This window comes from Doryrhamphus excisus, linkage group LG6 (genome assembly GCF_037039965.1).
Source record: "Doryrhamphus excisus strain RoL-2023G ecotype Guam linkage group LG6, RoL_Dexc_Guam_v1.1, whole genome shotgun sequence".
Classification (NCBI taxonomy): Eukaryota; Metazoa; Chordata; class Actinopteri; order Syngnathiformes; family Syngnathidae; genus Doryrhamphus; species Doryrhamphus excisus.
Genome location: NC_136362.1, coordinates 11262494 through 11288825, shown reverse-complemented (window position 1 = coordinate 11288825; position 26332 = coordinate 11262494). Strand labels below are relative to the sequence as shown.

Here is a 26332-nt window from a genome sequence, read left to right as displayed (position 1 = left end):
AACAGGAAGTCACTGAGTTAATGCTTGTGTAGCCGCTTTGTTGCTGCTTTGCGATCATGCGTACAAGATTGCAAGATACTTCTTGTAAATTTAGTTCTTGCAATGTAACTTTATTTTCATAATATTTTGACTTTATTTTTTCCCATGTGTTATATAGTACATGATTATTGCAATATTTGAGTATAATGTTCATCTAGCTTGGTAAAAAAAAACAACAATATATCAATTCATCATATTTTGATTGCAATTGAAATGCATCAATCCATTATAATCAAATTTGTTTTATTATGAAGCTTACTTTGCACTGAACAGGAAGTCACTGAGTTAATGCTTGTGTAGCCGCTTTGTTTCTGCTTTGCGATAATGAGTACAAGATTACAGATAATTAACAGATAATAAACAGTTAAACGACATGATTATTGCGATCCAATTTCTTTTATTATGAAGCTTATTTTGCACTGAACAGGAAGTCAATGCTTGTGTAGCTGCTTTGTTTTGCGATAATGAGGCCGTTTTACAATGCAACCCATGTGGACATAAACTGGTGGTTCGCAATTATTTTCTGTCATGCCCCCCACTGGGTGACAAAAATATTTTTGCGGCCCCCAGTTTGAAATACTATCAAAAAATATATATTATTTACTGTATCTGTTGAACAGACTGAAGTCGAAACTACTAAAGTACGTCAAATGTAGACAGTGTTGCCAGGCCTGTACAGTAGTAGTAATATTCAAAGTCCTTCCTGCCTCCAACGCACCCCCACCCATTTGTGACGAAGACTTGAGTTATTTAACACAAGTGGCCACAACTTCCTGTAAATGAGTCCCACTGTATTTATTCATTTCCCCAAAGCCTTTTAACTGCACGGTGTTGCGATTAATCGTCTCCCCTCGGTTCCTCCCCGTGGTTAATGTGACACAAGCAGAATAGTTCGTCCTCGCTCCTGTTTTTTTTTTTTTTCACCTATGAAGTCATGTTGACGTTTTAGTCTTGGATGGCAGCTGTGACTTCCAGGAGTTCTGGACTACAGCTGATAGCTGGCTTTTGCAGCCACGGGTGGGCTTACATACTTTTGCCTCCTTTCCAGTCTTTGTGCTGCTCAACCAAGCATACTGACTTCATTATACTTCATATTTACCCAAACCTGCCTTAAATCCACCCTTGTTTTATTTGCATGACCGAGGAATGTTTATTACTTACACGTTTCCTTTCATTGGGATAAATACCCCTCAGACTAATTAAACCTGATCCTGCATTAATTAAGCAGCTGTAATATTCTTTAACCGGTACATTCCATTCCATTCAAAAAAAATGTCTGCATTTACTCTGAGGTGTGTTGTTATCAACCTGACTCCACTGCGACAGGATTACGTCACTGTCATTCCCAATTATTGTGCCTCAAAGTTGAGCCTAAAATATTAAAAACTTTTCTAGTGAGTCATAATTACCATTTGGTCGTTCTTGTAACTTATATAAACGTAACGCAACATAAACAATCAGCGCTAATTGGTTCTACACTTTGCGTGAAGTGTGATTCCTTATTGGCGGCACGGTGGTCGAGTGGTTAGCGTGCAGACCTCACAGCTAGGAGACCAGGGTTCAATTCCATCCTCGGCCATCTCTGTGTGGAGTTTGCATGTTCTCCCCGTGCATGCGTGGGTTTTCTCCGGGTACTCGTGATCGCAAAGCAGCCAAAAAGCGACTACACAAGCATTAACTCAATGACTTCATGTTCAGTGCAAAGTAAGCGTCATCATAAAAGCAATTTGATCATGATGGCATTGATGCATTTCAATTGTAATCTAAATATGACAAATTGATATATTGTTTTTTTTACCAGCTAGATGAACATTATACTAAAATATTGCAATAATCATGTACTATATAACACATGGGAACAAATAAAGTCAAAATATTAGACTATATTCTAATATTTTGAAAGTAAAAAAAAAATAGGGAAAAAATAGTCAAAATATTAGCCTTTATTCTAATATTTTGACTTTATTTTTAGTCAAAAAAATAGTCAAAATATTAGACTTTATTCTAATATTTTGACTTTATTTGTTCCCATGTGTTATATAGTACATGATTATTGCAATATTTGAGTATAATGTTCATCTAGCTGGTAAAAAAAACCCAAACAAAAACAAACAATATATCAATTTGTCATATTTAGATTACAATTGAAATTCATCAATTCCATCATGATCAAATTGCTTTCATGATGATGCTTACTTTGCACTGAACAGGAAGTCATTGAGTTAATGCTTGTGTAGTCGCTTTTTTTTTTTTCAAATAAACTACAATAAAAAAAACATTTGTTCTGGTGATCAAATCTGGTGCTTGTGTGTCTCGCCGAACACTAAAGTAACATTATACTGACACTTAATAACCATAGTAGAATACTACAATACTTCCAAATATGACAACTAATTAAACATTCTCTCCACAGGTCAACAAAAGACGGGACCGACACATCGTATATCCCAATGACGGATCCTTAGTGGACAGCCCCCGGCTCGCATCCCACCGAACAGGATAGAAAATGAATTGTTATATATCTGCTACACTGATCAAGTGGTGAATATCTCTTCTGAACATCATCTGGAATGGATGCCCACAACACCAGAGGACATGACGTCTTGCCGGTAGATGCCGGTAAATGAAGCAAAGCTAATTAAAAATATTTCCTAATTAAAGAATGTTCCCCTGCTCCATCTGTCAAGTTATTTGAACTCCAAAACTGACAAAACTGACCTGTTTATCATCAAAAAAGCACTAAGTGGTTCATATTTTTGTTCTTGAATACAATAGTTTCTCACCTTCATCAAAATGTTGCCACATCATCGTGACCAATAGGAAAAGCACATATTGTAGTGTAACTTTGTTAGTTAGCTAAGAACTACAGAGTCAAGTGATGATGACATCATAGGCAGACTTAGTTTTTGTTTCCAGTGTACTAGCAAGCTGTTAGTCTGCTAATAAGAATGTTTTATGATTAAAAACAGTTAGACTTAAACAAAATTACACCCAAATAGTCCTGCCGCAAGGCATGCTGGGTAGCTTGTGGTGTTTTCTAATATTTTGCAGTGTTTGTCGCATTTTTTTGCTGAAATGTCGTCAAGGAAGTAAACACGGAGTGGTGTTAATAGTCTTGATAGTCTTCATCAAAATGTTGGCACATCACCGTGACCAATAGGAAAAGCACATATTGTAGTGTAACTTTGTTAGTTAACTAAGAACTACAGAGTCAAGCAATGATGACATCATAGGCAGACTTAGTTTGTTTCCAGTGATAATAAGAATGTTTTATGATTAAAAACAGAGTTGGACTTACACAAAATTATACCCAAATAGTCCTGCCGCAAGGCATGCTGGGTAGTTTCTGGTGTTTCCTAATATTTTGCAGTGTTTGTCGCATTTTTTTGCTGAAATGTCATCAAGAAAGTAAACACAAAGTGCCGTTAATAGTCTTGATGGTCATCAAAATGTTGCCACATCACCGTGACCAATAGGAAAAGCACATATTGTAGCGTAACTTTGTTAGTTAGCTAAGAACTACAGAGTCAAGCAATGATGACATCATAGGCAGACTTACAGTTTCTGTTTCCAGTGTACTAGCAAGCTATTACATCCGCTAATAAGAATGTTTTATGATTAAAAACACAGACTTAAACAAAATTACACCCAAATAGTCCTGCCGCAAGGCATGCTGGGTAGCTTGTGGTGTTTTCTAATATTTTACAGTGTTTGTCGCATTTTTTTGCTGAAATGTCGTCAAGGAAGTAAACACGGAGTGGCATTAATAGTCTTGATAGTCATCAAAAAGTTGCCACATCATCGTGACCAATAGGAAAAACAAATATTGTAGCGTAACTTTGTTAGTTAGCTAAGAACTACAGAGTCAAGCGATGATGACATCATAGGCAGACTTACAGTTTTTGTTTCCAGTGTATTAGCACGCTATTACATCCGCTAATAAGAATGTTTTATGATTAAAAACACAGTTAGACTTAAACAAAATTACACCCAAATAGTCCTGCCGCAAGGCATGCTGGGTAGTTTCTGGTGTTTCCTAATATTTTGCAGTGTTTGTCGCATTTTTTTGCTGAAATGTCGTCAAGGAAGTAAACACAAAGTGGAGTTAATAGTCTTGATAGTCAATGTTTTATTGTTCATAGCTCACTACCCAGCATGCCTTGCGGGCACTTGTATGTATGTTTACCGTGACGCGTTAACAGGCTGTAATAAGGTTTATTTCACATGTACTCCATTAGTACAACAGTAAGTGAATTGTCAGAGAGGAATTTAGCTACATGGAAGTTGACAGATTTCCTGGAAAAGGTTATCCGTAACTATGGATACAGTGAAGTACATTTGGATTTTCGCCTGATTTATTCCTTGGAAACTTCCAAGATCCTCATGGCAAGGGGGATGCCAACAAGTTTACCCGACTTTGCTGCCGCTTCTCATCATTCTGCTACATTTCAGTTCCTGCCTTGTGCTCCTTCCCTGCTGTCAGTGGCGTTCGCTGTTTTACCCAGCAGCCCCGGGCATCCCTGACGGCTCTTCACAACACTAATGTGTGTGTGTGTGTGTAAGACAGAGGGATGTGTTAAAAAAAAGAGAAAGAAATGATGAGGTTTGAGTGTAACAAGTTTAAAAAAAAAGGAAGCACTGATCGATACCAGACCCCCAAGGGCACGGCAGGATGCTGGGCACATGGCAGGCGGTATCTGTTAGAACCAGTTCTTCCCGGGAATGTGTCAAGTTTTTGACATTGAACTTATGGAACTGCTGGTGTTCCGCCATTCAAACATTGAATTACACACGCTGATGTAATTTAGGAGCAAGACGGGAAGAGTGACGGGATTTGTGATGGAGTGGTGGTGGAGTTCCCTAATCTATGGAATGGCACTTCCATAGAGATCCACGGCTCTTCCCGTTCATGAATCGAAGACTCGAAGACTCGAAGACTCGCACCCAGTGGATGCCCTCCATTTGCATCAGTGAGCAAGACACAAAGCTGTCATAGTCTTGTTAAAATGGGAAGTTAGTGGTAAAGTAAGCACGTTTGTTTTTGCTTTTTAGAAAACAGTCAGAGACACACAACTTTTTAAAGAAAAATGACCAATTTCTAACACACACCATCGATAATGTTTATAGCACAAAACAGCACACACACAAAAAAAAGAAAAGAATAGTAAGTATAGTACGGCATTTTTTAGACATCATGTATACGTAGTTGGGCATTTTTTGGACATGTATAGTAAGGCTTTTTTTGCATATTTTGGACATGATATATAGTAAGGGATATTTTTACATTATTGGACATGATGTATAGTAAGGCATTTTTTGCATTTTTTGGACATGATGTATAGTAAGGCATTTTTGGACATGATGTATAGTAAGGCATTTTTTGGACATGATGTATAGTAAGGCATTTTTGGACATGATGTATAGTAAGGCATTTTTTGCATTTTTTGGACATGATGTATAGTAAGGCATTTTTGGACATGATGTATAGTAAGGCATTTTTTGGACATGATGTATAGTAAGGCATTTTTGGACATGATGTATAGTAAGGCATTTTTTTGCATTTTTTGGACATGATGTATAGTAAGGCATTTTTGGACATGATGTATAGTAAGGCATTTTTTGGACATGATGTATAGTAAGGCATTTTTTGGACATGATGTATAGTAAGGCATTTTTTGGACATGATGTATAGTAAGGCATTTTTTTGCATTTTTTGGACATGATGTATAGTAAGAAATTTTTTTGCATTTTTTGGACATGATGTATAGTAAGGCATTTTTGGACATGATGTATAGTAAGGCATTTTTTGGACATGATGTATAGCAAGGGTGGGCAAACTACGGCCCGGGGGCCACATACGGCCCGCCAAGTGTTTGAAAACGGCCCGCCCATTCTTTCCAAAGTATTTCATTTAAACTCAACATACAACCTGGCATCATGGCTTGAGCCAACCTTTTATCAATTTTGTTATTGGTTTTGTTATGTGGTCTGTTGTTTACAAAGTGCTCCTGAAAAAGGGACACACGCAAATAATAAATGTCAATAAATAATAAATAATAATACAATATTTTAATATAAATATAAAATAATAAATAATAATAGCAGAGTGCATGACACTTTTAAAGATACAATAATACCAGGTGGACTGTTACGTGTAAAATATATAGTCTGGCCCCCCGTCAATTTTGTTAAATCAATGCGGCCCCCCGAGTCAAAACGTTTGCCCACCCCTGATGTATAGTAAGGCATTTTTGGACATGATGTATAGTAAGGCATTTTTGGACATGATGTATAGTAAGGCATTTTTTGGTATATTTTGGACATGATTTATAGTAAGGCATTTTTTTACATTTTTGGATATGACGTATAGCAAGGCATTTTTTCAGACATGATGTATAGTAAGGTGTTTTTTTGCAGATGTATAGTATGGCATTTTTGGACATGATGTATAGCAAGACATTTTTTGGACATGATGTATAGTAAGGCATTTTTTGGACATGATTTATAGAAAGGCCTTTTTTGCATTTTTTTTGGACATGATGTATAGTAAGGCATTTTTTGGACATGATGTATAGTAAGGCATTTTTTTGCATTTTGTAGACTTGATATATAGTTAGGCATGTTTTGGACATAATTTATAATAAGGCCTTTAATTGCATTTTTTTGACGTGATGTATAGTGAGGCATTTTTGGACATGATTTATAATAAGGCATTTTTTTGCATTTTTTGGACATGATGTATAGTAAGGCATTTTTTGGACATGATGTATAGTAAGGCATTTTTTTGTATTTTGTAGACTTGATATATAGTAAGGCCTTTTTTGCATTTTTTTGGACATGATGTATAGTAAGGCATTTTTTGGCATATTTTGGACATGATTTATAGTAAGGCATTTTTTTACATTTTTGGACATGATGTATAGCAAGGCATTTTTTTAGACATGATGTATAGTAAGGTGTTTTTTTGGAGATGTATAGTATGGCATTTTTGGACATGATGTATAGCAAGGCATTTTTTGGACATGATGTATAGTAAGGCATTTTTTGGACATGATGTATAGTAAGGCATTTTTTGCATTTTTTGAACATGATGTATAGTAAGGCATTTTTTGGACATGATGTATAGTAAGGCATTTTTTGGACATGATGTAATAGTAAGGCATTTTTTGCATTTTTTGGACATGATGTATAGTAAGGCATTTTTTTGTATTTTGTAGACTTGATATATAGTAAGGCCTTTTTTTGCATTTTTTTGGACATGATGTATAGTAAGGCATTTTTTGGCATATTTTGGACATGATTTATAGTAAGGCATTTTTTTACATTTTTGGACATGATGTATAGCAAGGCATTTTTTTAGACATGATGTATAGTAAGGTGTTTTTTTGGAGATGTATAGTATGGCATTTTTGGACATGATGTATAGCAAGGCATTTTTTTAGACATGATGTATAGTAAGGTGTTTTTTTGGAGATGTATAGTATGGCATTTTTGGACATGATGTATAGCAAGGCATTTTTTGGACATGATGTATAGTAAGGCATTTTTTGGACATGATGTATAGTAAGGCATTTTTTGCATTTTTTGAACATGATGTATAGTAAGGCATCTTTTGGACATGATGTATAGTAAGGCATTTTTTTGCATTTTGTAGACTTGATATATAGGTTGCCATTTTTTGGACATAATGTATAATAAGGCCTTTAATTGCATTTTTTTTGACGTGATGTATATAGTAAGGCATTTTTGGACTTGATGTATAGTAAGGCCTTTTTTTGCATTTTTTGGACATGATGTATAGCAAGGCATTTTTTGGCATATTTTGGACATGATTTATAGCAAGGCATTTTTTTTACATTTTTGGATATGATGTATAGCAAGGCATTTTTTAGACATGATGTATAGTAAGGCATTTTTTTTTAATTTTTGGATATGATGTATAGCAAGGCGTTTTATGCATTTTTGGACATGGTGTATAGTAAAGCATTCATTGACCAATAAAATATGTGTTACAAAAGTAAATTTGACATACCAGAATGTTTGTTATTTCTATGTGAACATAAAATAATATAAAGCATCAGACGTAAACAGCAACAACCACAACTTTGTTGAGTGTAAACATAAAAAGTCAAACGACAGACTTGTGAGGACTGTTCATGAAGTTATATAATTCTAAAAGAGCACAGAGATGGTGACAAGTTGTTTGTACATCTCTTTATATTTGTTTTGCTATATTTTAATCAAGTTGTTAAATGGGGGTTTATTTGTTGGTTAAAAACCCTCGTATGCAGTTTTCTGTATCTGATGGGCAGCGTCCTTATCTGCCATCTGTTTCCGTCTGTATTGCCCAACAGTCATTAAAAAATAAACTTTCTAAATTGGCCACCAAATTAGTCTCATTGCCTCCAATACAAGCACACAGGAACATAAAGGAACAGTGCGGCCATATGGAACAATAAGCATCACCAAACTGCTCACATAAGGGAGCACTTGAGGGGGCCACTACAAGGGTCATGTGATACCTGGATGGGGGAACTTATTCAGTCAAATAAGAGTCATGGAGTACTTAAAGAAGAGCAAGCCTCGTGGGGGAGTCGTCCTTCTGTTACATCATATAACGCTGTGGAAGTGTGACCACTGGATGAAGCCTCATTATATACTCCTCCTCCTCCTCCTCTTCCTCTTGGCCAAAACCCATCATCCAACTTATTTCATCGTGCTTCTTCACAGTCACTGCGTGCCGCTCCTTTATGTCTGACTTCCTGCATTTGTTGCAGTGGTGCCTTTAGCTTACTATTTCTGCAGCAAAGTGAAGCCAAAATTGCTCTCTATGATGCTTTTACTGTCATGAAAAGATTTTAAAAAGCAACAGGAAAGCTTGACATGTCTGAAGCGTTTTGTATTTGCACTAACTATGAAAGTAACATTGAACATTCAATCCTATAATTCATTTATCATAGTCAGACTGTAGTGGTATTAAAGTCAAGTCAAATATCACAATAGTATCGTCTGTAAAGCATTGTGGTGACCCACAATCACGTCGGGATAACCACAATGCAGAGATACAGACACGATGCCTTCAGGGTCATGTGGTTGTTGTTGCAATGGAGCCTTTGCTAAGTTGAATTGTTGAGGCATTTGTAAGGCATTTTCTTTGGACGTGATGTATAGTAAGGCATTTTCTTTTGGAGATGATATGGAGCAAGCCATTTTTTGCGCATGATTTATAGCAAGGCATTTTTTGGACACAATGTATAATAAGGTCATTTTTTGACATGATGTATAGTAAGGCATTTCTTGGCATATTTTGGACATGATGTATAGTAAGGCATTTTTTGGCATATTTTGGACATGATGTATAGTAAGGCATTTTTTGGACATGATGTATAGTAAGGCATTTTTTTGCATATTTTGGACATGATTTATAGTAAGGCATTTTTTTGGACATGATTTATAGAATTTTTAATAGCATTTCTTTTTACATTTTTGGATATGGTTTATAACAAGGCATTTTTTTAAAGAAATGATGTATAGTAAGGCATTTTTTTGCACATGATGTATAGTAAGGCATTTTTTGGACATGATGTATAGTAAGGCATTTTTTTGCATATTTTGGACATGATTTATAGTAAGGCATTTTTTTGGACATGATTTATAGAATTTTTAATAGCATTTCTTTTTACATTTTTGGATATGGTTTATAACAAGGCATTTTTTTAAAGAAATGATGTATAGTAAGGCATTTTTTTGCACATGATGTACAGTAAGGCATTTTTTTGCATTTTTTGGACATGAAGTATAGTAAGGCATTTTTTGCACATTTTGGACATGATGTATAGTAAGGTATTTTTTGCATTTTTTGGACATTATGTATAGTAAGGCATTTTTTTGCATATTTTGGACATGATTTATAGTAAGGCATTTTTTTGGACATGATTTATAGAATTTTTTATAGCATTTTTTTACATTTTTGGATATGATTTATAACAAGGCATTTTTAAAAAGAAATTATGTATAGTAAGGCATTTTTTGGACATGATGTATAGTAAGGCATTTTTTGCACATTTTGGACATGATGTATAGTAAGGCATTTTTTGCACATTTTGGACATGATGTATAGTAAGGCATTTTTTGGACATGATGTACAGTAAGGTATTTTTTGCATATTTTTGACATGATGTACAGTAAGGCATTTTTCTTTTTTCAGACTTGATGTATAGTAAGGCATTTTTTTGATATGATGTAGAGTAAGGTATTTTTTTGCATTTTTTGGACATGATGTATAGTAAGGCATTTTTTTGCATTTTTGGACATGATGTATAGTAAGGCATTTTTTGCCATATTTTGGACATGATGTACAGTAAGGCATTTTTTTTTGCATTTTTTGGACATGAAGTATGGTAAGGCATTTTTTGCACATTTTGGACATGATGTATAGTAAGGTATTTTTTGCATTTTTTGGACATTATGTGTAGTAAGGCATTTTTTTGCATATTTTGGACATGATTTATAGTAAGGCATTTTTTTGGACATGATTTATAGAATTTTTTATAGCATTTTTTTTACATTTTTGGATATGATTTATAACAAGGCATTTTTTAAAGAAATTATGTATAGTAAGGCATTTTTTTGGACATGATGTATAGTAAGGCATTTTTTGCCATATTTTGGACATGATGTATAGTAAGGTATTTTTTGGACATGATGTACAGTAAGGTATTTTTTTGCATTGTTGGACATGATGTATAGTAAGGCATTTTTTTTGCATTTTTGGACATGATGTATAGTAAGGCATTTTTTTTGCATATTTTGAACATGACGTGTACCAAGGAATTTTTTTTTGCCATTGTTTTGGACATAATGTGTCAGGAACTGTAAGAAGCCAGCCAGTAAAAACCAAAACATGGAAAAACAAAAGACAACCGTGGCAAGAAAATCGACGGGCAAGTACTCACTCAACTACTGATTAAACGCCAGAGAGCGAAGGAACAAGGACATCATGCATGTGGCGGAAGACGAGCAGCAGTCAGGGACTTGAGGAAGGTGGAGGTACAATCTGGCGATCAGTACAGCTGTGAGCTGAGCTTAAGTAGTCAGGATGATGATTGGAATCAGGTGTGTGCAGGAGTGACTGCTGGTCAGGATGCGCTGCAAGGAGGAAGCAGCAGGCGGCAGCAGAGCGACAAAACAAAATCCTAACACAATAAATAGTCGGGCATTTTTTTGGACATGATGTACAGTAAGACCTGTTTTTGGACATGATGTATACTCAATAAAAACATATAAACTCAAGACGTATTCATACGTTTTTTTGAGTGAGGCAAAACAGGTGATGATGCAACTCCACAATAGAAAAGATCATGAATGGTGCCGTTTAAAGCTGTAAAAATGGCCGCAAGGTGGCAGAAGCACATTTATAAGCGCCAAGCACGCATCTACGAGAGTCTAATCTCTAACCATATCCTTTCTGACAGCGTCACTCAAAACCTTGCATTATTATCTTGCGTTCTGTCAGGTGAGTATATTTTGTGATCATGCTTGAACAGATGTGTTTGTTTTTGCTTATAAACCGATCGGTTGTATTATCTGTGTTTGTACACAAAATATAATTTTGTCTGGTCTGCCGTGATAATAAATCAGGCTATTGGAGGCAGAGATTTGTCCAAAAATAAATATTCAAATGAAGATAGAAGTTTTCCCAATGATGCAAACACAATGGACGTCCAATAGCACAACCGGTGTTTAAACTCCCGCTGACTTCTGATAAGAGACTGATTTTAACAATGCCTTGCTCATTAAAAAGTCTATCAGTCTGGAAAAAGGTTATGACTCCAACTTCTTAGTATCTTAGTGTCTCTTGTATTTTTTCATTTTCCATTGTGTGACCCTCCCTGGTGTAGTGGTGCATTTTTTTTTTTAAAGATCACCAACACAATTCATAATAAAAACACATAGGATTACTAAAAATAATTCAAATCACATCCAACTATATTCCTGTAAAATAAAACAGCAGCCAACTTGAAATTGGACAGGAAATCAATCATGTTATAATATTTTAACAACAGATCCAACATGAATAGTTCTTCAGAATGTGAATAGAATGTGAATAGATCTTCCCAGCATGCCTTGCGGCAATGCTCAACCCTATCCCTCAAGCCTAACCCTAACCCCTAACCCCTAACCCTTAACCCTAACCCTCAAGCCTATCCCTCAAGCCTAACCCTAACCCCAACCCCTAACCCTCAATCCTAACCCTAACCCCAACACCTTACCCTAACCCTCAAGCCTAACGCTAACCCTAACCCCTAACCCCTAACTATATCCCCAACCCTAAAGCCTAACCGTAACCTTAACCCTAACCCCAACCCTCAAACCTAACCAACCCCAACCCCTAACCCTCAACCCTAACCCTGAAGCCGAACCGTAACCTTAACCCTAACCCCAACACCTTACCCTAAGCCATAACTCTAACCTTAACACCTAATCCTAACCCTAATTTAGGGGAAACCTAACCAAAACTAAAAATTGCTGGACGTCCATAGTCAGGTCAACCGCTTGGTTGGAAGCCATGTTTGGTCAAAACAAAATTCCATTCAAAATCCAGGGAGGATATAATAAAACTGCATTGGCTGGGAATCGAACCCAGGTCAACTGCTTGGAAGTCAGCTATGCTCACCACTATACCACCAATGCTGCTTGACTAAATATCAGGTTAACTGATATGAGCTTCATTGGTCCTTGACGTGAAAACTAGGGAGGATATTTAAGGAAGGAATCGAACCCATGCCAACTGCTTGGAAGTCAGCTTTATCCACTATACCAACAATGGTACAACCATTCCAGCTGTTCCACCAAAATATGGATGTAACAGATGAACAAGATTAGAACGTGTGTATAACAATCATGAAAAAAAATTTGATGGACATCCATTGTCAGGTGAACCTCTTGGTCGGACGCCATGTTTGGTACTGTACCACCTTTGCATTGGCTGGGAATCGAACCCAGGTCAACTGCTTGGAAGGCAGCTATGCTCACCACTATACCACCAATGCTGCGATGGGTCAAATATCAGATTGGCATTGGGAGGATATCGAACACATTCCACTCAGATTGAGGCATCGTGCGCTTATACACGTGATAATAACTGATGTCATCTTTGAATATTAATTGTTTTTTTAACTGATATTGATTCAAATGCAAATATACTTTTTTTATAGGCAAGTGATTTTAAGGTTAGGATTAAAAAAATATGGCAAAAGGAACTCATTAAAAGAGCTGGTCTGAAAACGAGGTCTGACAGGTTTACTTTTATTGTCGGGCCTTTGGCGTCCCTCCGACATGAAAGACTTTCATTTCACCCATGAAAGATGAACTATTTGAAAGAGATAGCTTACTCGTTTTTCATTAGCTGGCTCAATGTTCAGCGCAGGCAGCTCACCTTTCCCATCAAAGGGGACCGAAAGGAAGCATCTATGACAACAATCTGAGAAGTAATGACTTGACACATAAGAGCAGACTCAATGCTCTTTGCACTAAAGTCACATGTAGTCATTTCTGAATAAGATGTCATAAACTTTACTCCGTCTGTCCATAAACACAACAGTCTAATGTTCATTGTTTTTTTTTTTTTGTGAAAATATTGGTTAACTTTGTTTTAAGTGTTGAGATCTCACACTTGGTCATTTCATTATTCATTTTTCACCTTTGTTTGGTGGTCCTTGAACACACCACTGTTGTGTGCTATAAGATGTAAAAGCTTGTTTGGCTACCAAACACTTCCAGAGCCAAGCAGCCTCAAAACAAATGTTTTTTCATCAGATATTTAAAGCTCGCACTTTGTTTGGCAGTCCTTAAACGCATCATAGTTGTGTGCTCTGAGAGACGCAAAAGCTTGTTTGGTTACCAAACACTTCCAGAGACAAGCGGCCTCAAAACAAATGTTTTTTTCATCATAAATTTAAAGCTCGCACTTTGTTTGATAGTCCTTAAATGCATCATAGTTGTGTACTCTGAGAGACGCAAAAGCTTGTTTGGTTACCAAACACTTCCAGAGCCAAGCAGCCTCATAACAAATGTGTTTTTTCATCAAGCGTTGCGATTTCGCACTTTGTTTGGCGGTCCTTAAACGCATATTAGTTGTGTGCTCTGAGAACCACAAAAGCTTGTTTTATTACCAAACACTTCCACAGCAAAGCAGCCTCAAAACAAATGTTTTTTTCATCAAAAATACAGACCTCACACTTTTTTGGCAGTCCTTAAACGCATCATGGTTGTTTTCTCTGAGAGACACAAAAGCTTGTTTGGCTACCAAACACTTCCAGAGCCAAGCGGCCTCAAAACAAAAGTTTTTCGTCAAGCGTTGAGATTTCACACTTTTTTGGCGGTCCTTAAACGCATCATAGTTGTGTGCTCTGAGAGACACAAAAGCTTGTTTGGCTGCCAAACACTTCCAGAGCCAAACAGCCTCAAAACAAATGTTTTTTTCATCAAAAATACAGACCTCACACTTTTTTTTGGCAGTCCTTAAACGCATCATGGTTGTCTTCTCTGAGAGACACAAAAGCTTGTTTGGCTACCAAACACTTCCAGAGCCAAGCGGCCTCAAAACAAAAGTTTTTCGTCAAGCGTTGAGATTTCACACTTTTTTGGCGGTCCTTAAACGCATCATAGTTGTGTACTCTGAGAGACACAAAAGCTTGTTTGGCTGCCAAACACTTCCAGAGCCGAGCAGGCCTCAAAACAAAAGTTTTTCGTCAAGCGCTGAGATTTCGCACTTTTTTGGCGGTCTTTAAACACATCATAGTTGTGTACTCTGAGAGACACAAAAGCTTGTTTGGCTGCCAAACACTTCCAGAGCCGAGCAGGCCTCAAATCAAAAGTTTTTCATCAAGCGTTGAGATTTCGCACTTTCTTTGGCGATACTTAAACGCACCATGGTTGTGTGCTCTGTGAGATGCAAAGCGTGTTTGGCTAACAGAACACATCCACAAATGTTTTTTTGTCAAGTCACACTTCCAGAGCCGAGCAGGTTGAAATAAAAAGTTTTTCATCAAGCTTTGAGATTTTGCACTTTGTTTGGCTGTCCTTAAACGCACCATAGTTGTGTGCTCTGCGAGATGCAAAAGCTTGTTAGGCTACCAAAGCCAAGCAGCCTTCAAAACAAAAGTTTTTTTGTCAAGCATTGAGAGTTCACACTTTGTTCGGCGTCCTTGAATGCAACATAGTGGGTGTGCTGTACAAGCATTGGCGTTGACAATCAATCCGGCCTTAAAAGCTGCAAAAGCCAAGTCAAAAATATTATAAGATTTATAGGTAAATAATACGACCTCAGGGTTCTTCAACTGTACTCTCACAGCCCTCCGTTGTCTGATTGGTGACCCACAGACAATCAAAACTGTCATGTGTTCAACCTTTAAATTCTGGCTGCTGTGAGTGCCGATGACTAGTATTCCATCTGATTGTGTTCTTGTGCAAATCAGCAAACAAAAAGTACTTAAACCATACAGATTTTCAAAGTAAAAGCACAAGCCTTCAGAGATAGACGCATGATGCGTATAGCGGAGCGCTTGCAGCGCTAAGAGGAGTTGGGGGGCCACATTATAAAGCCAGTGCTTGTACTGAAGCACACAGGGAGCGGTAGACCTCTAAACACGGAGAGTCTTACTCCCGGTGCATTTGTCCTTGTGACAGGGAGGTAGGATTATGTTGAAGCAGTTTGGTCTGTGGGGAGGACAAGAAAATATAAAAAGCAACCACAGGGGGAAAGGAGGAAAAGTAGGAAGGATAGACACAGAACATCTTCTCTTAGTGGCTCCATTCCCGTGAGAGGTAAGAGTTTGACTTCCGTGTTTTTTTTTTTGGTTCCACTTTTCAGTGATTTAATATTGAAATTAGTGGGACTAAAATCATTGGGGGACATGGACATGGACTTCCTGGATGTCACCGCATTGGAAGAGTTCCTAGTGAAGGTCAGCTGCAGGAGATGAATGATGAGTTCTTTTTTAGCAAAAAATTCCCTGAAATAAATTTCCCCACATGAAATGAGCATCTCAAAACAAATGTTTTTTCATCATAAATTTAAAGCTTGCACTTTGTTTGACAGTCCTTAAACGCACCATAGTTGTGTGCTCTGAAAACCACAAAAAGCTTGTTTGGTTACCAAACTCTTCCAGAGCCAAGCGCCTCAAAACAAATGTTTTTTCATCATACATTTAAAGCTCGCACTTTGTTTGACAGGCCTCAAATCAAAAGTTTTTCTTCAAGCGTTGAGATTTCGCACTTTTTTGGCGGTCCTTAAACGCATCATAGTTGTGTGCTCTGAGAGACACAAAAGCTTGTTTGGCTACTAAACACTTCCAGAGCCAAGCAGCCTCAAAACAAATGTTTTTTCATCATACATTTAAAGCTCGCACTTTGTTTGACAGTCCTTAAACGCACCATAGTTGTGTGCTCTGAAAACCACAAAAGCTTGCTTGGTTACCAAACACTTCCAGAGCCAAGCGCCTCAAAACAAATGTTTTTTCATCATACATTCAAAGCTCGCACTTTGTTTGACAGTCCTTAAATGCATCATAGTTGTGTACTCTGAGAGACGTAAAAGCTTGTTTGCTTACCAAACACTTCCAGAGCCAAGCAGGCCTCAAGTCAAAAGTTTTTCATCAAGCGTTGAGATTTCGCACTTTTTTTGGCGGTCCTTAAACGCATCATTGTTGTGTGCTCTGAGACGCAAAAGCATGTTTGGTTACCAAACACTTCCAGAGCCAAGCGCCTCAAAACAAATGTTTTTTTCATCATACATTTAAATCTCGCACTTTGTTTGACAGTCCTTGAATGCATCATAGTTGTGTACTCTGAGAGACGTAAAAGCTTGTTTGGTTACCAAACACTTCCAGAGCCAAGCAGGCCTCAAATCAAAAGTTTTTCATCAATTGTTGAGATTTCGCACTTTGTTTGACAGTCCTTGAATGCATCATAGTTGTGTACTCTGAGAGACGTAAAAGCTTGTTTGGTTACCAAACACTTCCAGAGCCAAGCAGGCCTCAAATCAAAAGTTTTTCATCAAACGTTGAGATTTCGCACTTTTTTGGCGGTCCTTAAACGCATCATGGTTGTCTTATCTGAGAGACACAAAAGCTTGTTTGGCTACCAAACACTTCCGGAGCCAAGCGGCCTCAAAACAAAAGTTTTTCGTCAAAAATACAGACCTCGCACTTTTTTGGCTGTCCTTAAACGCATCATTGTTGTGTGCTCTGAGACGCAAAAGCGTGTTTGGTTACCAAACACTTCCAGAGTCAAGCAGCCTCAGCCTTATACAACTGGATACACCATGAGTTGATGACTTCCTGGATGTCACCACATTGGAAGAGTTCCTAGTGAAGGTCAGGCGCAGGAGATGAATGATGAGTTATCTGTCTCTTTTTTAGCAAAAATTTCCCTGAAATAAATTTCCCCACATGAAATAAGCATCTCTGACAAAAACAATAGAATTACCATAGCCACAAGGCTGTGGTCATATTTCATAAAGGTAAAGCAGCAGCAGGGAATCATCTGCAAAACATTCCGTCATCAAACATTTGCCTGTGGATGGTTCAGTGTACGGATGCCAGGTAGAGAGGATTCTACCAAACATTCCCATTTATCTCAATATTGTATTCATCTGTACATAAGCACCTGACCAAAAAACAATCATGGTACTTCATTTTTTGTTATGAATTTGTTCCAAAATGTTAGATGGAAACTGAACAATGCGAAAACCAAAACAAGTTTTGATGTAATGCAATTAATCAGGTCCTTACAACCAAAAATATTGAGGGGGGGGCGGGTAAAACACTGTCTCCCAAGAACTGGGCAGCCATATACTATGAATATTATTATGGTGCGCGAGGCCGGTTTGGAGGGCTTTATGTACACCATAAACCTTGCAATCCCACCCACCTCAGTGCATTTTAGGGTTGAACAGCTGCCATTTTTGTTAATATCCAAGCAATAATTTGACATTTGATCAAAGTTACGTAAGATTTATCTCGATTCTAGAAACCACAAGTGTTGTTATCCACTATGCCAATCAGCCACGCTAAAATTATATACCATAATTTTTTTTACCATAGGTATGTATTCTCCTTATTGGATGAAGTGCAGCATTAATTTACTTGTAGTTGAATAATACCAAATGTTATTATTTTGTCTTTGTCTATTTATGCCAGGGGACCTCTTATGCTAATTTTTCTGCCCTTTGGTTGACTGTTTGATTCTTTAATTCATTTTCTACCGCTTATCTTCACGAGGAGCCTATCCAAGCTGTCTTCGGGCGAGAGGCGGGGTACATCCTGGACTGGTGGCCAGCCAATCACAGGGCACATATAGACAAACAACCATTCACACTCACATTCATACCTATGGACAATTTGGAGTCGCCAACTAACATAGCATGTTTTTGAAATGTGGGAGAAAAACCGGAGTACCCGGAGAAAACCCACACATGCACAAAGAGAACATGCAAACTCCACACAGAGATGCTCGAGGGTGGAATTGAACTCGACTGTGAGGCCTGTGCACTAACCACTCATCCTCCGTGCAGCCTGACTGTATGATAAATTCATTAAAACTTTTTATTAGTGTGGCATATGAGAGTGTATGCAGGCCCATGTGCTATAAAAAGCAGCATAAAGTAGAAATACACAACATAGAAAACCAGCTGTTGTGACATAAGCTTCCTGCCATATAAAAAAAAAGTAACACGTGTTTAGAATATCTAAAAATATCATGTATACAGCTTTTTAAGCATAACCTTTACTCAGGCTATACTTTTTACTCATTACCACTGATGTGCCAAGTGATTTTCTTGAACTCTTTTGTCAAGCGTTGAGATTTCGCACTTTGTTTGGCAGTCCTTAAACGCACCATAGTTGTGTGCTCTGAGAAACACAAAAGCTTGTTTGGCTACCAAACACTTCCAGAACCAAGCGGCCTCAAAACAAATGTTTTTTTTTTTTTAATCAAAAATCCAGTTTTTCATCAAGCGTTGAGATTTTGCACTTTTTTGGCAGTCCTTAAATGCATCATAGTTGTGTGCTCTGAGAGACGCAAAAGCTTGTTTGGCTACCAAACACTTCCAGAGCCAACCGGCCTCAAAACAAATGTTTTTTCATCAAAAGCTAAAGCTCGCACTTTGTTTGACAGTCCTTAAACGCATCATAGTTGTGTGCTCTGAGAAACACTAAAGCTTGTTTGGCTAGCAAACACTTCCAGAGCCCAGCAGGCCTAAAACAAAAGTCATTCATCAAGCGTTGAGATTTCTCACTTTGTTTGGCGGTCCTTAAACGCATCATAATTGTGTGCTCTGCGCGATGCAAAAGCTTGTTTGGCTACCAAACACTTCCAGAGCCAAGCAGCCTCAAAACAAATGTTTTTTCATCAAAAATACAGGCCTCGCACTTTTTTTGACAGTCCTTAAACGCATCATAGTTGTGTGCTCTGAGAAACACAAACGCTTGTTTGGCTACCAAACACTTCCAGAGCCAAGCAGCCTCAAAACAAATGTTTTTTCATCAAAAATACAGACCTCGCACTTTTTTTGACAGTCCTTAAATGCATCATAGTTGTGTGCTCTGAGAAATACAAAAGCTTGTTTGGCTACCAAACACTTCCAGAGCCGAGCAGGCCAAAAACAAAAAGTCATTCGCCAAGCGTTGAGATTTCGCACTTTGTTTGGCGGTCCTTAAACGCACCATAGTCGTGTGCTATGCAAGATGCAAAAGCTTGTTTTGCTACCAAAGCCAAGCAGCCGTCAGAACAAAAAGTGATTTTCTCGAACTCTTTGTCGATGATACCTGGAAGGAATATTGTTTTCCGTGACATCTTAGTATGGAAAGAAGAAATCTTTGCAATCAGGATCACATTTCCTTATCTTCACGCTCGAATAGCGGATGCATGGTTCAATATCTTCTCATAAGAGATGTAATTGAAAACCAGAAGTCGCTGCGGAGCCCCCCGAAGAAGAAGGGAAGTGCATCGTTAATAATCCCTCACGTACTTTCCAATGCAGATTTCATTTCGTGGCCGAACACCGACAAGCGGAAGTTAATTGTTGAAGTCGAGAATTGGCACTGATTTAAAACTGAATCCTAATCATGGTATGCAACTACACACACACACACATATATATACACACACATATACACACATACAACTTAACCTGAGGCTGCAGACCTCACAGACAAACAGGAGCTGAGTAAACATGGGCAATAGAATTTTAATTTGAGAACCCCCCCCCCCCCCCCTCCTCTGGAGTCTCCTACTGACACCATGATGAATGACTCTGTGTTCTCGCAGCGCTTGTCGATGTGTGTTGGTGTGTGCGAGCGCCTGCAAGGTTCAAGGCACAGAGGTTGTCACCCCTCAGAAAAAACATCCCTCTCTCCCATTAAGCTGCCCGGGGATAATTAAAGCTAGTTTGAAGAGCGCCCGCGCTATCATTTATTTACTTGTTTGTCTCCAATGCTACACGGAAAGCAAAGGGAATAAAAGGGTGGAAAACATAAAAGCTTCGGGATGGATTCTGCCAGGCGCCATATTCCGAACCACGCTCCACGTTAATGGAATATGGAGAACGACAAGTTGTGCGCTTTTGTGTTTTGTATTGAACAACGCCTGCTAGTTTGAATATATATATATGATCATTTTGCAACATTGATTAATTCATGTCGTATCTTCAAATGTATTTGTTGGAAGAGAATGTCATCACCGATTTTATTTAACAAAAAAAAAAAAATGCAAGCTTAGCATTATAAACATCTTTCAAAACAGCGCTTTTATACACATAAAGAATCAATTTAATTTCTACGCCTTTCTACGCCCGTCATAGTAACACTTGGTCACACATTAATTAATCAGAAACTAACCTAAATTAAGCATTTTCAAGCATAAAAATAAAAATTAACAAACATAAAACAGAAGAAGCATTGTAATTATACATGTATTATTCTACATTGGCCGCTAGATGTCACTGTTTAGTGAGACAAAGGCCGGAATCAGTTTTATTGCAAGTTTAAATGAGACACTAAAACTGAACTCTGACCCTTTGACATGACTTCCTGTCTTCCACACATCACTCCGACCGCCACTAGGGAACATATTTACTGTGACACACACCAACAGGAGTTTTATTTACATCCTAAATGGCGTAGTTATGCTTATTATGTCCACTATATTCATCATATGAGTGTTTGAGACAATAACCACCACAGGAAGTACGCATTTGCTTGTCTTTTTATATGTAATATGTGTAATTTTTATTGATTAAATTTACTATATTGGCTAAGACATGTGTTATTTCATGTATAGAGGGCTCTAATAATGTTAAAAAATGAATTTAGAAGATTGTAAACAGGTTTTCTATGTCATAACTATGAAAATATTCAATTTATTCTCTACTAATAATTGACATGGCCATTAAAATGTCTCTTTTGTCTGCTAGTTTGATGTTTGCAGTGATGCACAGTCACCAAGGTATGATAAAATTTACAAAAACGACTAATAACATAAAAAATGTAATATTTTTCCATTAAAACTGTATTATAAATGTATTTTCTGTATGATTCCAATATGAAACTATGAAAAGATTCAATTTATTAATGGTGAATCCTACTAATTCTTTACTAATAATTGACACGGCCATTAAAATGTCTCTTTTGTCTACTAGTTTGATGTTTTGGATCATTTGCAGTGATGCACAGTCACCGGAGGTATGATAAAATTTACAAAAATTACTAATAACATGAAATGTTTTTAAAATTTTATATAAAACTGTATAATAAAGGAATTTTCTGTATGATTCCATTATGAAACTATGAAAATATTCAATTTATTAATAGCGAATCCTACTAATTCCCTACTAATAATTGACACAGCCATTAAAATGTCTCTTTTGTCTACTAGTTTGATGTTTTGGATCATTTGCAGTGATGCACAGAACAAAATTTACAAAAATGACTAATAACATAAAAAAATGTAATATTTCTCCATTAAACTGTATTATAAATGTATTTTCTGTATGATTCCAATCGTTTTAAACATTTTCTTAAGTAAAAATAACTCATTTCTTGGCTTAGTGTGTAAGACTCATGGCGCCTGCCAGTTTCTGTTTATCAGCATGTGTCCAATAATAAACATTTATTATACACCAGGACTTTCTACAGCCTGGGTAATGTCTTTCATGTAAGCGTGACATCATTACTCGGGTCATCAGATAATAAAATTCATAGAAATGTCATATGGGAGGTTCCTGCCGGGTAGGGGGGGGGTTTGCAGGGAAACTTTCCCACATGAAAGGAGCATCTCTGACAAAAAAAACAAAAATAACATGGACACAAGGCTGCAGCCACATTTCACAAAGGCAAAGCAGCAGCAAATAATCTGCAAAACGTTCAATCGCCAGCAATAGCACATCAAACGTGTTCCTGCGGATGGCTCAGTGTACTGATGTTGGCTCAGTGTACCCCCCTAGGTAGCTAGGAGGGTATCAAACATCCACATTCTATTTATCGTCTATACAACCTTGTCAAATCTAATTAAATGACGCATTTGTTCTCCCAATTGAAAATATACTTAAAATATACTTAATCACAACTCTGATTGTGCTATGTGAGTGTGTGTCAATGAGTAGTCAAAGATCACAAAATGTAATTGTTTTCAAATTAAAGAGGAATATTTTCAGTTATGTCACTGGACTGAAGCTCATGTAGAGGTCACATTAATCAGAACTCTGAATGTGCTATGTGAGTGTGTGTCAATGAGTAGTCAAGGATCACAAAATGTAATTGTTTTCAAATTAAAGAGGAATAATTTTAGTTTTGCCACTGGACTGAAGCTCATGTAAAGGTCACATTAATCAGAACTCTGATTGTGCTATGTGAGTGTATGTCATGAAAACCTTAAATGCTTTGTTAATTCTATGAATTAGACTGAAAATGTACTGAGCTAATAGACTGAATTAAAGTTGTACTATTAAGATCTAACATAAAACATTTAAAATTAAGGATGGGGGGTGAAATAACCAATTTGCATTGACGCACTGCCATAATTGTCTAAGATGTGATTGCCCAACTCTGATTGTGCTATGTGAGTGTGTGTCAATGAGTAGTCAGTGATCACAAAATGTAACTGTTTTCAAATTAAAGAGGAATATTTTGAGTTATGCCACTGTAGAGGTCACATTAATCACAACTCTAATTGTGCTATGTGAGTGTGTGTCAAGAAAGCCTTAAATGCTTTAATTCTATGAATTAGATTGAAAATGTACTGACCTAATAGACTGAATTAAAGTTGTACAATTAACATCTAACATAAAACATTTAAAATTAGGGATGGGGGGGGTGAAATAACCAATTTAGATTGACACACCGCCATAATTGTCTAAGATATGATTGCCCAAATGGGAAGAACTGCATTATGGATATAACCGAGAAATAAAACCACAACAGCATTTGAGTCAGAAAAGCAATTTTCCGTGATGTTTAGAGGAGTTGAACCTTTGGGGCATTTTGACCAAAGCATGTCCCAAACTTTTTGTGATGACACATGGGATCTGTTTTTATTTGTGTAAAAATCGCTAATGTCTCTCAAAAATTATCCGGCTTTATTACTTTTATGTCTAATTGTTCCGTTTATGCTTGTTTTGTCCTCTGTTGGATATAGGGTCGTCTCAATGCTGTCCGCCTCCAATTCTCATCTTGTGTTAGTGTGAGGGTAAACAAAACACAGGTGTCATGGTGGAGGGGTGTGTGTGTGGGGGGGGGGGGGGGGGGGGGGCATCAGGATAACAAAGCTCTATACAAATTGGCACAGTTTGCCTAACGTGCAGATGTCATAAGCTTGGCGTCTTTTCTCTGGCCTTTGAGACTCCAGGCTAGTCGCTATGTATCATAATATGTTACTGCTCCCATGCAGTAAACAGCAAAAATGGAATTTTCAGCAGTAAAAAAGTTGGAATCTAACAAAAAAGTCGTAATATTATGAGAAACATATCAAATAAAGTTAGGAAAATTAGTTGGGGAGAAAGTTCCATCTATTCATTTTCTACCGCTTATCCTCACAAGGGTTGCGGGTATATGCTGGAGCCTATCCCAGCTGACTTCAAGCGAGAGGCGGGGTACACCCTGGACTGGTAACCAGCCAATCACAGGGCACATATAGACAAACAATTAGGGAGAAAGAACATGTTTCTCTTCTCAGAGGTAACTCATTTCAGCCGCTAGTATCCATAATCTCATTCCTTCTCGTTCACGATCCAAAGGTCATGACCATAGGTGAGGGTGGGAACATCAATGGAGATGACGGTCCGGTACAGCGACTGTGACCGCAGAGTCAAAATATTAAGAGAAAAGAAAATGTATTCGAATGGGGGAAAAAAACCAATAATAATATTATAAGGGATATAATAATGTAATAATGTAATTTTATAATGTAAATAATGCAAAATGATGCAATTTTAGGAGCTTAGAGTTGAAAAATTATAACCATTAAAATATTATAAAATATTATAATATATATTATAAATTTATTATTATTAAAATATTATAATAAATAAATATGAAATATTTCATAAAATATAAAATAAATTATAAAATATTATAAGAAACTCAAACAACAAAATTAAGTGGTCGCGACCGCAGAGTCAAAATATTAAGAGAAAAAAAATTTCTTTGAATGGGGAAAAAACAATATTAATATAATAATGTAATAATGTAATTTTATAATGTAAATAATGTAAAATAATGTAACTTTAGTAGCTTAGAGTTGAAAAATTATAACCATTAAAATATTATAAAATACTATAATATATATTATAAATTAATTATTATTAAAATATTATAGGAAATAAATATAAAATATAAAATATTTTGTAAAATAAAATATAAAATATTATAAGAAACACAAACAACAAAATTAAGTTATATTTTTTTTCAAAAAAAAATATGGGTTTGAAAAAATTTATAATACAGGAATAAAGTCATAATATTACAAGAAAAAATATTCTGAAGACTATTTAAGATGAAAGTTGAAATATTTGGAAAATAAAAACAAAAAACAGCAACAATAGAGCAGGAAAAAAAGTTCTTACCCATACAGTAATATGCCCGTGCAGTAATATGATATTTTAATATAAAATATCAAAGTGGCCCTTGCACCCTTTCATTTTTTATGTGGCTCACGGTGGAATTATTATTTTTTATTAATTAAAATGATCTCTAAGAAAATTATATTATTCTACAGGACCAAACTGACAACAATTTCTTATTTTAGTTATTTATATTTCCTTTTCTATGAATTAACTTTCCAAAAAAAAATGTCTGTCCTTTAACTCAGTAGATATTGACATGGTCAGATAATTGGACATTCAATGGTCCAATCAGAATCGGCCTCGTCACCAAACCCACAGATTAAAGGTCACAATGAGGTATAGGTGTTAAGGGAGCTGGGGGGGGGAGATGGCTCAGTGTCGTTCCTATCGGCTTTTCTATCGATTTTGCTGACATGACGTAAGCGCATAAGAACATGGCACAGAAACTCATTTTCAAAGCCATTACTGTACACCGGTGAAAAAGAAATATTATAAAAAAAAAGTAACACATGCTCCCACATTTAGATCGGTTTGCTTGTTTAATTTGACATAGCAGAATATGGGTGTCTCGTCTCAAACGGTGGGGGCATCAATATGGGACAGTTATGGGGGTGTTCCAGTATGGCCGTGTGTTGTGTTGTTGCTCCCAAGGCAAACCATTACTGCTGCTCCATGCATCCCTCACTCCGGGGAGAACTGCCACCAATTAAAACAAATCCGGAATTATGGGAGTAGCTCCCGGGGAGGAGCATGTATGGACACCAACCCCTGACAGGTACACAAAGGTACATCAGGTTCTGTATATATATATATATATATATATATTAAATATGTGCATATTATGCAAGAAATCTATAAGTTGTGCACACTTTTTTTTTGCAGCACCTGTGCTAGCTGTTTAGGAAAAAGGTACACAATTGAGACACGGGAGGGTGGGGAACATGAAGTGGGACGTCAAGCCTGAAGCAATTTACATTGTTATTTATAAATAGCTCTCCGTGTGCATTTTCAGGGATCATGTTGCTGTCATTCTCCGTGTGACAGTGAGTAATGGGCTCCACTCACGTCTGCATTTCATTGGCTGCAGCGGGCCTACTGTATATGTACGTATATTGTTACTGCTGTTATGTCGCTTGAAGAGTCATTTCAATTAAATAAATGGGAGGGGGGGGG

The 26332-nt window shown here is 36.9% G+C and overlaps 2 non-coding genes across 2 annotated transcripts; both read right to left on the bottom strand.

Moving 5' to 3' along the window:
* Positions 1–12660: 12660 nt before the first annotated feature.
* Positions 12661–12732, bottom strand: trnag-ucc (transfer RNA glycine (anticodon UCC)). Its single transcript has one exon. It is a non-coding gene; the product is annotated as a tRNA-Gly (tRNA).
* A 287-nt stretch (positions 12733–13019) lies between these two features.
* Positions 13020–13091, bottom strand: trnag-ucc (transfer RNA glycine (anticodon UCC)). The gene has a single exon. It is a non-coding gene; the product is annotated as a tRNA-Gly (tRNA).
* Between the last annotated feature and the right edge of the window lie 13241 nt (positions 13092–26332).